The sequence below is a fragment of the Colias croceus genome, chromosome 11 (genome assembly GCF_905220415.1).
Source record: "Colias croceus chromosome 11, ilColCroc2.1".
NCBI classification, from domain to species: Eukaryota; Metazoa; Arthropoda; class Insecta; order Lepidoptera; family Pieridae; genus Colias; species Colias croceus.
Window position 1 is genome coordinate 5376998 of NC_059547.1, and position 11415 is coordinate 5388412.

The 11415-nt window shown below is 30.8% G+C and overlaps 1 long non-coding RNA gene across 1 annotated transcript; it reads left to right on the forward strand.

The window, feature by feature from the left end:
• The first annotated feature begins 255 nt into the window (after positions 1-255).
• Positions 256-4068, forward strand: LOC123695747. Its single transcript, XR_006751961.1, has 2 exons — positions 256-285; positions 3828-4068. It is a non-coding gene; the product is annotated as an uncharacterized LOC123695747 (long non-coding RNA).
• The last annotated feature ends 7347 nt before the right edge of the window (positions 4069-11415 follow it).

The following is an 11415-nucleotide window of genomic DNA, read 5'->3' on the forward strand; positions in this document are numbered from 1 at the left end:
TTAACACGATAGCGACCGAAATACTTTACTAATCGAGTCTTTTTTTTTCTCTTACGCTTGAGTATGCTCAGGAATAGAACCCTTTCATTTTTCAGGGTCTGATTCGATGTGGTTTAATTGTTATTAAATAAACAAAAAAAAAATGTCGACTGTTCTCCATAATTTTAGTATCTATATCTATATATATTCTTTATTTTTTTTTTTTTATATTTATAGTGTACTCAAAATTCACCATTATAAACTCGATTCTTTATACTATAAGCCAAGGTTTAAAAAAATAAGTTGGTAGTCAGTCCCTTAAACCTGCGCAGTTTCACATCTAGGTGGGGCCACAAGAAAAATAGCTCAATTATTACGGTACCGCTTTCTTTACTTTTCCAACTGTTTTATTTTATTTCTTTTTTATATTTATAGTGTACTCTTTATAAATAATCAATTTTATTGTAAAGGATGAGATTATTAGGCGTGCACTTTTGGATTTTCCAAACTATTTATAATTATTAAAATGCCTATGTTACGGCTCGAAATATCCATTTGCTATAAATATATTATGTATATGTTACAAATAAAAACAAAAATGAAATCTACAAAACAACTACTAACTTAAACGGGTAAAATATTTGAAAGAGATTGCCTGGGTGTGATTTATTGTTTGCTCACGTCAGAGGTTGTTTTGAAACAAATCTTTCTTGCCAGCTGTCGAAACTGAGTTGTACGATACACCTGTGATACACATGCATCCATTTATAATACAACTGTCTGAATGATAGACTTTTGAAGAATGCCAGCAGATACGATCAACAACTCCTTTTATTAAAACATATTTCAATAAGGTAATCTACCTTGTATTGTGGATTTCAACGGTTATGTTACATATTGTAAATATGTGAAATGTTTCAATAGATATAATATTTGTATAGATGCATTATAAATTGCACTCACTGTAAAAAGAGAAAATAAATAATGAATTTACATAACACAATTAATACGGTAATATCTGACTCTACATTGACTGAAATCAGAAGAGTTACTACCTCGTCCCAGTCAGCTTGACAGTTAAAAAGTACTATTTCCCGAATTGTCATGCAACAGGAAAAGATTCTTATTAAACTAGAAATAACATACTCACTTATTCATAAGGCGGTTACCACACGAGAAGATCCGTATTCGCGAATTATTTAATTACCCACCGCTCGTTTCAGTGCGAGTTAACAAAGTCTTCTTCAGTCCAAAGGGCGTTAAAATTTAATTCTTCATATTTTCAGTAATTTGCAGCGTTAATTGTAATGTTTAATGCCACATTAAAATCCCTTTACGGCTACAAGTACGTTTTAGAATTCTTTAGGTTAATGTGGTAGTAATTTTGTATAATTAGATACAGGAACCTACCTACCTACATATGAAGCCTACCTTCGTCGATGTGTTATCAATATTTCCATGGTGATTACTACCACCTTACGAGTATTTGAATGTAGGATTGATGTTGAATACCTACAAATTCCAATTACCTAGTAAATCGACGCGTCTCGAGAGCTTGAAGCCTTTTGACTAGCCTTGAAGACATGAAAATAATGTTAGTTTGAATTTTCATAGGTATCTATTTATAGGTAGGATAAAGGTAATTTGTAAGTAAGTAATTATTAATTAGAATAAACCTATAATATCGGCGTGGTATTATCGGTTGAGGCATGTTGAACTGACACTCGTTTGATACAGAATTTCATTCAACAAATTAGTTAGTGGTTAGCAAATTTGCATGCACATTTTGCTAACCTATTCTGTAAATTGGCATTAATTAGAGCTGTAAGTTCTAATAATCAAACTCAAATATATATTTATTTAATTAGATTTCTTATAGAAACACTTTTGTAGCGACATATCATAGTTTTATCATTTACCGCAGGTTCGGAAAGCAGTTTCTGCAGATGTAAAAAATAAAACTACAAAACACAATATTTTCTTTTGGGAAAGCATGTCAAGGGTATCAAATGTTATTTGAAATATCAAACACAGTCAGTATTTATCTTTGAAACTTTCTGAGTTAAGTGTTATTGCTAGAGATAAATCACAAAAAAAAAAAAAAACATTTACATTATTTATTGACGTTAGCAAAACAGATTTGGGTTCTCAAGTTAGTAGCTTAGTTATTAAAAGTAGTTTAGCTCATTGATAGCTCCATAATTCTCTTCAAAGTCATCTGTACCAAAATTAAGAAAATTTAAATGAAGCAACGTTTCATTTTATTTCGGTGTTAAACTAAACTTTTAAAATATTGGTTTACTTTAGGTAATTTCCTAGAACGCAAAGTGCAAACTCCGACAACTTTTTGAGTCACACAAATAATTTCATAATTAATACACGATTCAAGCGCTTTGCTATGGTAGATTATAAGTTTAGATTATTATTAAAATAATTTACGTATCAAGTAGATTCCTCCACCCACAATCGTTCAGATGAGACAAGGTACAGAAATTTAATTATTCTGGCAATATCCGTCTGCTTTGTTATTCGGTTGGCATAAATGTAATTAGTATTTACAATCATTATTCAAGCTGGCAACGCCTTCACAAAGACGCTTATTTTGAAAAAGCTCATGGGCGGTGGTAAGGATCGCATACCTTCAGTTGACTATCGGATTTCGCCATCATTATCTAGCTAATAATTTATAATGTATTATAAAAAAATCTATTTAGGTGCTTTTTTGTCCTTGAAAGTAATTTGAATATTATATTTAATTTTGTAATAATATAATTCAATCACTGCATTCATTCAATATCAGGCAAGTAAAGAAACTAATTAACTAATTATTTACCTAAATAAACAGCAAAGTTAATTTTGTAGCTCTTAAGCTATACTCTAAGTATAAACAGATACTATTGTAGTAAATGATAATGTTATTGCACATAAACGGTTAGCTAAGATTATCATAAACTAATCCGACCAATCGGCTTGTAAGTGTTATTATTGAGCGCTGAATAACATTCCAAGCAGTAACATTTCTGGGAGTCTTGTTCAATTATGTGTGCTCAATTATCGATAATATGATTAATATATTATGGTTATAGATAATCAGTTAACGTACCTATACGTTTTATGATTTAAAAATAGTTTATTATCTGCTTTCCTTTTTTACTATGCTGTTATCCTTCTATTTACTTAAATTTAAATATATAGACAAATGTAACATAGAAAAAGAATAGTAAAATGTATAAATGTGTTTGATTTAAATGATTTACCTAGGTATTCGTTTAACACGCTTAACCTACGTTTTAATTTTGTATGTAATTTTATTTTAAATTAACGTGAACGTTAGTGAACACAATTTATTATAATTTTTAAAATGGCTTTCACAATTTATATTAATTTTTTAGATAATGTTATACTTAGTGTTTCTATATTTTTTACATTAAATTTTCAAATGAAAGCAAGTAGGTACACCAACACCAATTCGAAGAAAAATTTAAATGAATACCTACAAACTTTATTGAAATTTATGAATAATATTATGTTCGATCCCAAATTATAACCCGATTGTTAGATAGTATTAATAACAAATAATATTATTATCTATTTTGGAAAGCGTGGAAAATTTTATTGGGATCTATTTAGGAAAAATATATTTATAAATAGCTCTATAATTACAGCATATCGGTAAATACAAGCAAACATTAAATAAAAAATCTAAGAGAATACGATGGCCATTGAAGAAGAACTTAAGTTCGGTTTTAGTTAAACATCAAGTAATTGTGAATTTATCTATTATGTAGCTCTATTAAAATTAAATTAAAAATATGTATTTTTCGGTATTAAATATGCCAGTAAATGAGTTAAAGGGCTGATAGACGTACGAACTTTAAAGTCGCGGTTTTAAAGTTCGCGTACTTACTCGGCTCGCGGCGGTGACAGACGTGCGAGCCAAGGCGGGCTTCGAGTAAGATTTCAAACATGTTGGATCGTCAACGAACTTACTCGACGGTTTTTAAGTACGCGTACTTGGGGTGACACACGAGCGAAAAAGGTCGTCGAGCCACAAGTTCGCGTACTTACTCGTACGTCTGTCACCCCTTTTACATTATAGTTTAATACAATAATCGTAGATAAAAAGGAATCTCAAGCAACTAGAATATAATTATTTCGTTCTTTTGTTTTCTGGTAAAGAACCTATCAGCATAGTATATTATGCTCATTGAGCTACTATAACAACGTAATAATAGCTCAATGATTACCTATACTATAATATTTTACGAAAAGAACTCAAAAGTGTAGCCAATCTCTGCGCAATTAATTAATTAATTGCGATATTCAGCGGTAGCATAATTAAATGCAGGATATGTTTTGATATCAGACCGAATCGAGCGCGATAGTAAAAGCAGAATTAATTAAGGGCGTCGGAAAAGTTACGATAAATTTTTAGAGTTGGGAATAATTAAAAGAGTTCGGCTTAGCTGTTTCAAAGCGGCTTTCGGTAGCGTGTGTTTTTCACAACTCCTGAAGTATCTAGTTACTTTATATAACTCCTTACCGCTTTGTTTTATTTTCTGACCGAGTGGCGATGTGTGTTTGAAGAATTCAATTTAATTTCAGCTTTTGTAAGGCTTTTTGTAATGTTTCAGCTTAAAAAAATGTAATGTCAAGCTTATTTTGCTAAATTAACTGGACATTAAAATTTTTTCTTTGACCTTTGCGTTTACCTCCTAAGAAAGAACCAAATTGACTTAGGTACTACCTATAAATTATCATACACCTAACTGAAATACAAACATGCACAGACAGAATGGTTTGACAAATGGTATTATTTATTACTTTCATAACAGTGAAAAATAATATATTCGACAAACAAACAAAAATGTGGTTCGTTTTATTTCATTTTGTCAAACAATTAAACGGCGAACGTGAGTCCAGATTGCTTTTGTATTTGTTAACCATTTACGTATATGATATATAGAGTTGTTATATTTTAAAGTTTAATTTTGCATGAAAGGGAAAATAATCTGTTTTCATATCTAAACTGTACCGTGTTGCAGATAATCAAAACTCTTTTTAAAGCAAAGTTACATTTAAATTTGGAAAGAGATTGTTGTATCCGATTATTTTTCAATTACCATCTAAATATTATCATAATATCATGGACCAATATAATATGTATAATATAAAGTGAAAAAACTAAAACCCAACTACGACAATAACCGGCGCTGAAAAAGTATAAAACAAGATTTCAGAATACTGAACTGAACAAAGTTGCTAATGTAGTTTCAAGTAAAAGGACACAGTAGACTCTACCAAGATGCCTTCGTTGTAAATTTACAATAATGTCATACAATACTATTCTGAAGTATGCAATATTCCACTATGTAAAGATAAATTTTCATGTTTGGAAAGGCGTAGTCACACGTTGTTGAAGGGCTACGGTAGATAGGTATATTATGTAACGTGTGACTACGCCTTTCCAAACATGAAAATTTATCTTTACATAGTGGAATATTGCATACTTCAGAATAGTATTGTATGACATTATTGTCAATTTACAACGAAGGCATCTTGGTAGAGTCTACTGTGTCCTTTTACTTGAAACTACATTAGCAACTTTGTTCAGTTCAGTATTCTGAAATCTTGTTTTATACTTTTTCAGCGCCGGTTATATTGTCGTAGTTGGGTTTTAGTTTTTTCACTTTATATTATTTGTACTATTTTGGTGTTAAAGTGTATTTGGGGGCATAATATTAACAAAAGTTAAACTGATGAACTAATAAAGAAGCTTTGGACGAAAAGATGTGAATTATATGCAATCAGCCCATGAATACAGGTAAAGTCACGAGCAAATGCTAGTAATATATATATATTCAAAATGTACAAGGAAAGCGCTTTCAAATGATACTAAACACGGGATATTTATATTAACTTTATTTTTTTACTTTGTATGTTTTGTCCGATAGAGGACGCCACATTAGATTTTGTGAAACCCCATATAGCCTATAACCAGCGGACAATTAAGACGCTTCTAATGATATGTCATTTGTCAAATTCTGATAAGTAGTTTAGACGTTACGAGGGAACAGATGAACATACATACATACATACATACATACATACATACATACATACATACATACATAGCCTGTCAAAATCATATACCTCCTTTTGCTTTGCCGTAGTCGGGTAAAAATGAAAGATCTTTCATTATCTCATTACAAAATATACCATTAATATTCATATTGCTTTATTCTAAGACCATTTGCTGCCTTTCCTCGGTCTATGCCAAGGTCTATGCATTTCAAAAAGCTATCACTTCTATATAGCAATGAATGCTATTCATTTCGTCCGCTTTTCATTTCAACTTCTTAGTTGAACAGAACTGAGGTAAAGTGGAATTATTCCAATTACTTACTAGAAATGAGGCATTAAAGATATTCAATAAATACTTTCTTAGGGCTTCATAATATTGCTTTTTATACGTATACCTATGTATATGAGCTGTACTGCAACCTGAATTTCATTTTATTAAAACTAATTTGATGGTTTCCGTCGTGTTGTAATGTTAATACAAAATTACAATACCGCAAAATACTACTACTATACCTCTTAAAGAGTCTTGGTTGGCTAGTTATACCTAAATAATATGTGAAATTAAAAAAAGTTTAGGCTAAATTGATGAAATATCTACCTATCCTTAAAACAACGACGCGACCACGCCATAATAAACCAAACACATTTTTGCAGTCTACAATGATATGAGATAAGCCTGAAAATACACTCGTAATGAGTTTGCGTCACTAAATCACTCTAAGAGGATTTTTGCTCACGTTTGCAAACGATTAACACAAAATGCGCCAGACGAGCCAAATTTCCACTCAAAAAAGTTAATCTTAATGGTTTCAAACACATCTTTTATTCAGGTTTTTGTAAACATTTCTGCTCATAATGTATTTTATGCGTTTTAGTGTGTACAATACGAATTCATATAATACTTACTGCATATAATATTATGAATATGCTTAAGCCTTTACTATGTTCGTTGCACAAACTTTCGTTTATTTGAATAAACTAACTAAAATGGGTGGCGAAAATCAAGTCTAGCTCGGGGTGCTGGTAACATTTTGAAATGGTTGGGAAATTATTCAGTTTGCGATGATGGCCCGAGCTTAATTTCCTGTAAGTAGATGGGAAATAAAAGAAACGTATCAGTACTGTTATTTTTTGTTCATTTTGTTGTACATTAATTGATCAAATAGTGTATTTACTTTTTTTTATTTACGTCCATAAATGCTACGTTTCCAAACCTTTTGTTTCTATATTTATCAGTTAACTATACTTATATATTATATATGTAGGTAAGCTTTTCAGAATGTATGTTATAGATGTATGCATTTATCTAGAATGGAGATTCAAGAGGTTTGAGCGAACCTACACATCTGCTGCCAGTCTTTGAAGAATTTATAGCAAAGTTATGAATCCCAAGAAGAGCGTACTTAGAGTTAGTTTTTATTTGACTTCTTGAAATGTTATTCATTCCTGGAAGGTTGTGCTTCTCCGGCTGGAGCCAATCGTGTACCGTTAAGTTTTTTTTATTTTAGGTATAGCTATTTTTTTAGAATTTAATTAACATTCACAGCTTGGTTTTTATGTAGTAAATAATAGTAAAATATTGTACAGTGTTTTTTATAAATTTAAATGATCATGAAAATAAATCTAAAATATTTAAAATGCGATTTAGGTAGAAATTGATCATAAAAATATCTATTAAATTGCATTTTTCGGAGTGGTCATGGAAACCATGTACCTAAGTACCTATCTATGTCAAAGTCGTCCCTTTATTTATAAACAAATCTACCGTGAAATCGAAGAATAGAAATTATTTTGTACCTACCTACTTGATATATTATGTCCATCTATCTGAAGACAAAGAAAATAAACGGTCTTATCTAAAAGGTTAAACTTTAGCCAACATAAGAAGAATGATGGTCATATATTGTATGTTGTGTAGCCTGTAGGTAAGTATTTATATTGATTTTTGGTATTTCGATAGGTACGTTTTATCTTAGCGTTTTATATAATATACAAGTTTTATAATAAAGTGACTAGACCATAGAAACAGGTCAGTTGTAAATGACGTGTAGAGTATATTATTATAGGTAAGTAAGTAATTAGAACAATGATTCGATGCATAGAGGCAAAAACATGAACAACTTGAAATTTTTATATTCTTTATCTTTATCTTTATTATCTTCAAAATTTAAGGTTTTTATTTATTAACAAAAATAATGTCTTGTGTATTAAGCATCCATGGGCCCAAATAATTTGTAACCTTAATATTTCACATAGCCTCATGTTTAGTGTGGAGGAATGTTTGGTATTTATAGCGCTTGGCTGCTATAAAAATGTTAGCAAGAAACATTAAGAAGAGTAACAGTAGGCACGCGAGAGGCATGCCGGTATTGTGTTCGATACCTTTTTGTTTATGTACAAAGTTAGATAGTTTCCTATAAGTAAAATATATAAGTGATATTCCTTCGTTAGACCTAGCTACTAGTTATTATTCTGTGGTTAGGCGTACGAATTTTTGGTAATTTTTGATGCTCTTTACTTAGAGGCTAAGAGGGAGGATTGTTAATTAAATAGGTAACATAAATATTATCTCAAAACTGTAGGTATAAATTTGTATCTAACATCTTAGCATTTACTATAAAAGAAAAGCTCTTCAGATTTCAGATGTAAACTCTCCAAAAAGCTTTTCTTGTTGTCTACTGCCAGACTAATTTGTCTCAATATAAAATTTAATTTTTACTTGGTTAAATCGAATGAGTTCCTTTGATTCTATCTATGAGGAGAGCAGCAAACTAATTAAGATCCTATAGGTATGCATCTTATTAACCAGAATAGCTTTGTTCAAGAGGTTTTGATTAAAATATATACTTTTTTAAAGCTCTCTATAATAAGGAAAAATGAGACAAAATTTATTTCAAAAGCTTTCACATCAAACGAAAACCTTCTTATTTAATTTAATATGCTCGTATTACTTGGTTACTAGAATATTTATTAAATACCTACTGTGAACTACGTATAAAATGTTCACCAAGAAAATTCATGTTTTCGAGTTTCATCGGTATGCTTTGAAGAATATTCAGTGAAAAGATTCAACGCACTCATGCATTCTACGAAACAAACCCGTCATTTGAAAGGTTCTTTCAGACAAAAAGTTTACCGGACATAGTGATTATTCCTAAACTAAATAATTATTTATATACTTCTAAGTTATTTAGTTATTAGTGTTTAAGAAACTATGCCTAACGTGTTCATTAAAACACATTCAAATAAAGTAATATGTTTTCAATAAAAGGCCGTAGACGTAACTCATATAGGTACGTACCTAACACATAAGTTTATATTTAAGATCATTACCTGTGATAAGTTATTTGTACAAATATACAACTTTTAACATTATGACTATCTTTTTAGACGAAAGCGGTCAGAATAATATTAATTTTATAATAGTCACAGCGAATACAAAATCTAGCACTGTCTATCCAACAATGTTGTGCCAACTCGCGCTGGTAGCGTGCTAATGCGAATTATAGAAATGTTTACGAAGTTACCCGGCCAGTTGGCCTGTAAATTCAATAAAACTACCTTCGCTGAGGTAGTATATTATAATATTATCTAGATGTTCCTGGTGCTGATTTTTTGATTACCCTCAATACGCATCATCATCACTACATAGTATAAACAAAGTCACTTTCTCTGTCCCTTTGTCCCTTTGTATGCTTAAATCTTTAAAACTACGCAATGGATTTTGATGCTTTTTTTTTTAATAGATAGTGATTCAAGAGGAAGGTTTTAGTATATAATTTATTAGGTTTAAGACAAAGCGGGCGAAGCCGCGGGCGGTAAGCTAGTCGTAGATATAAGAATCTGTTTGAGGTTGTCTTTAGAAATAAAGCATAAAGGTACAGTACTAGGTACCTCCTAACCTAGAACTGTAACCTATTACCTATATTCATACTTTAATAGCAAGATATAAGGCAAGATATTATTATGTATCTAACTATGTGTAGTAGGTATCGTAAAGGGCATAAGCATTCACTGTTCTTGGAAATTTGTAATATATTATATCGTCGATATCCGGATCGAAGTAGGAAATTGACGTATGTAATCATATAAGAAACAAGTCAAACACCGAGATACCTATTCTCCATCATTTCCTTAGTTGGATCGTACCTATGAGTATGAACCAATTTCACCATAATGATCGTACTTTTGTGAAGTTGTTCAGTGTACACAGCACAGTAACTAGTAAGTACTTACTTACCTTTGCATGACAATTGACACGTATTACATATTAACTGGCATATTATACTCTTATTTATTAACATTAACAACCCTGCTTAGTAGGGATTAGATCGTTTGAGCCATAAATTAGATTGTAATCAATTTATCTGAGACATTTTAGTCTCATGTTCATATCTTAAGTAGCAAACACAAGGGACGACGTCAAAGGGATACGACTATAAATTATTATGTAAGGGGTAATAGTTTGCGTAACTTGGCTGTGTATATTGTATAATATATTACTCGTAATTAACATGATATATCTATCAGGGTTCAGGAGGCCATTTTCCCGCTAGATTTAATGTTTGTATTTTTATATTTTGCTTATAAACTTTAGGTATCGTTTTGGAGTTTTGATCAATCATTTGATTGTTTTAAGTTTGATTAAATTCCGCCCCAATATTATTATAGGTACCTAACAAAGTTTATTTAGGTACTTACTCAATATTTACTAACTTACATACCTGACTTATTAATCATAAGTAATAATTTTGTTATTGTATTATTATTGTAATCGACCTAGGTACATTAATCATTTATCCTCAGGCCTCAGGGGATTTAATAAAGTCTTTTGCCGCCGCCGGAATACCTATGTAGGTAAGTATTATTAATTATCATTATCCTAACGGATCAAACTTAAAATCCAATTGGATAATATGTAACACTTATATTATTTACACTAGCTTTTTATAAGTTACAATATTGCAAGGTACTTAGGTACTTACATAAATTAATATAAAGTAGATAACGTGAGATATTTTGGAACTACAATATTTTATAACTTGAAGTTTTGAACACTATAACGGACTACCTAGAGTGCGTTTCACGAAAGAGTTCCCCTGCCGTTATGTTGGCATACCTGACTGTCAAAAACGAAAATATTTTTTTTTATCAAAAATGACAGAGAAAATATTCTCCTTTCTAGGCAGCCGACCCCGTAAGATACAGGATAAGGCTAGGAAGAAAGGAGAATATTTTCTCTGTCATTTTTGATTAAAAAAAAATATTTTCGTTTTTGACAGTCAGGTATGCCAACATAACGGCAGGGGAACTCTTTCGTGAAACACACTCTACTAGATTCTAGAACTAGAA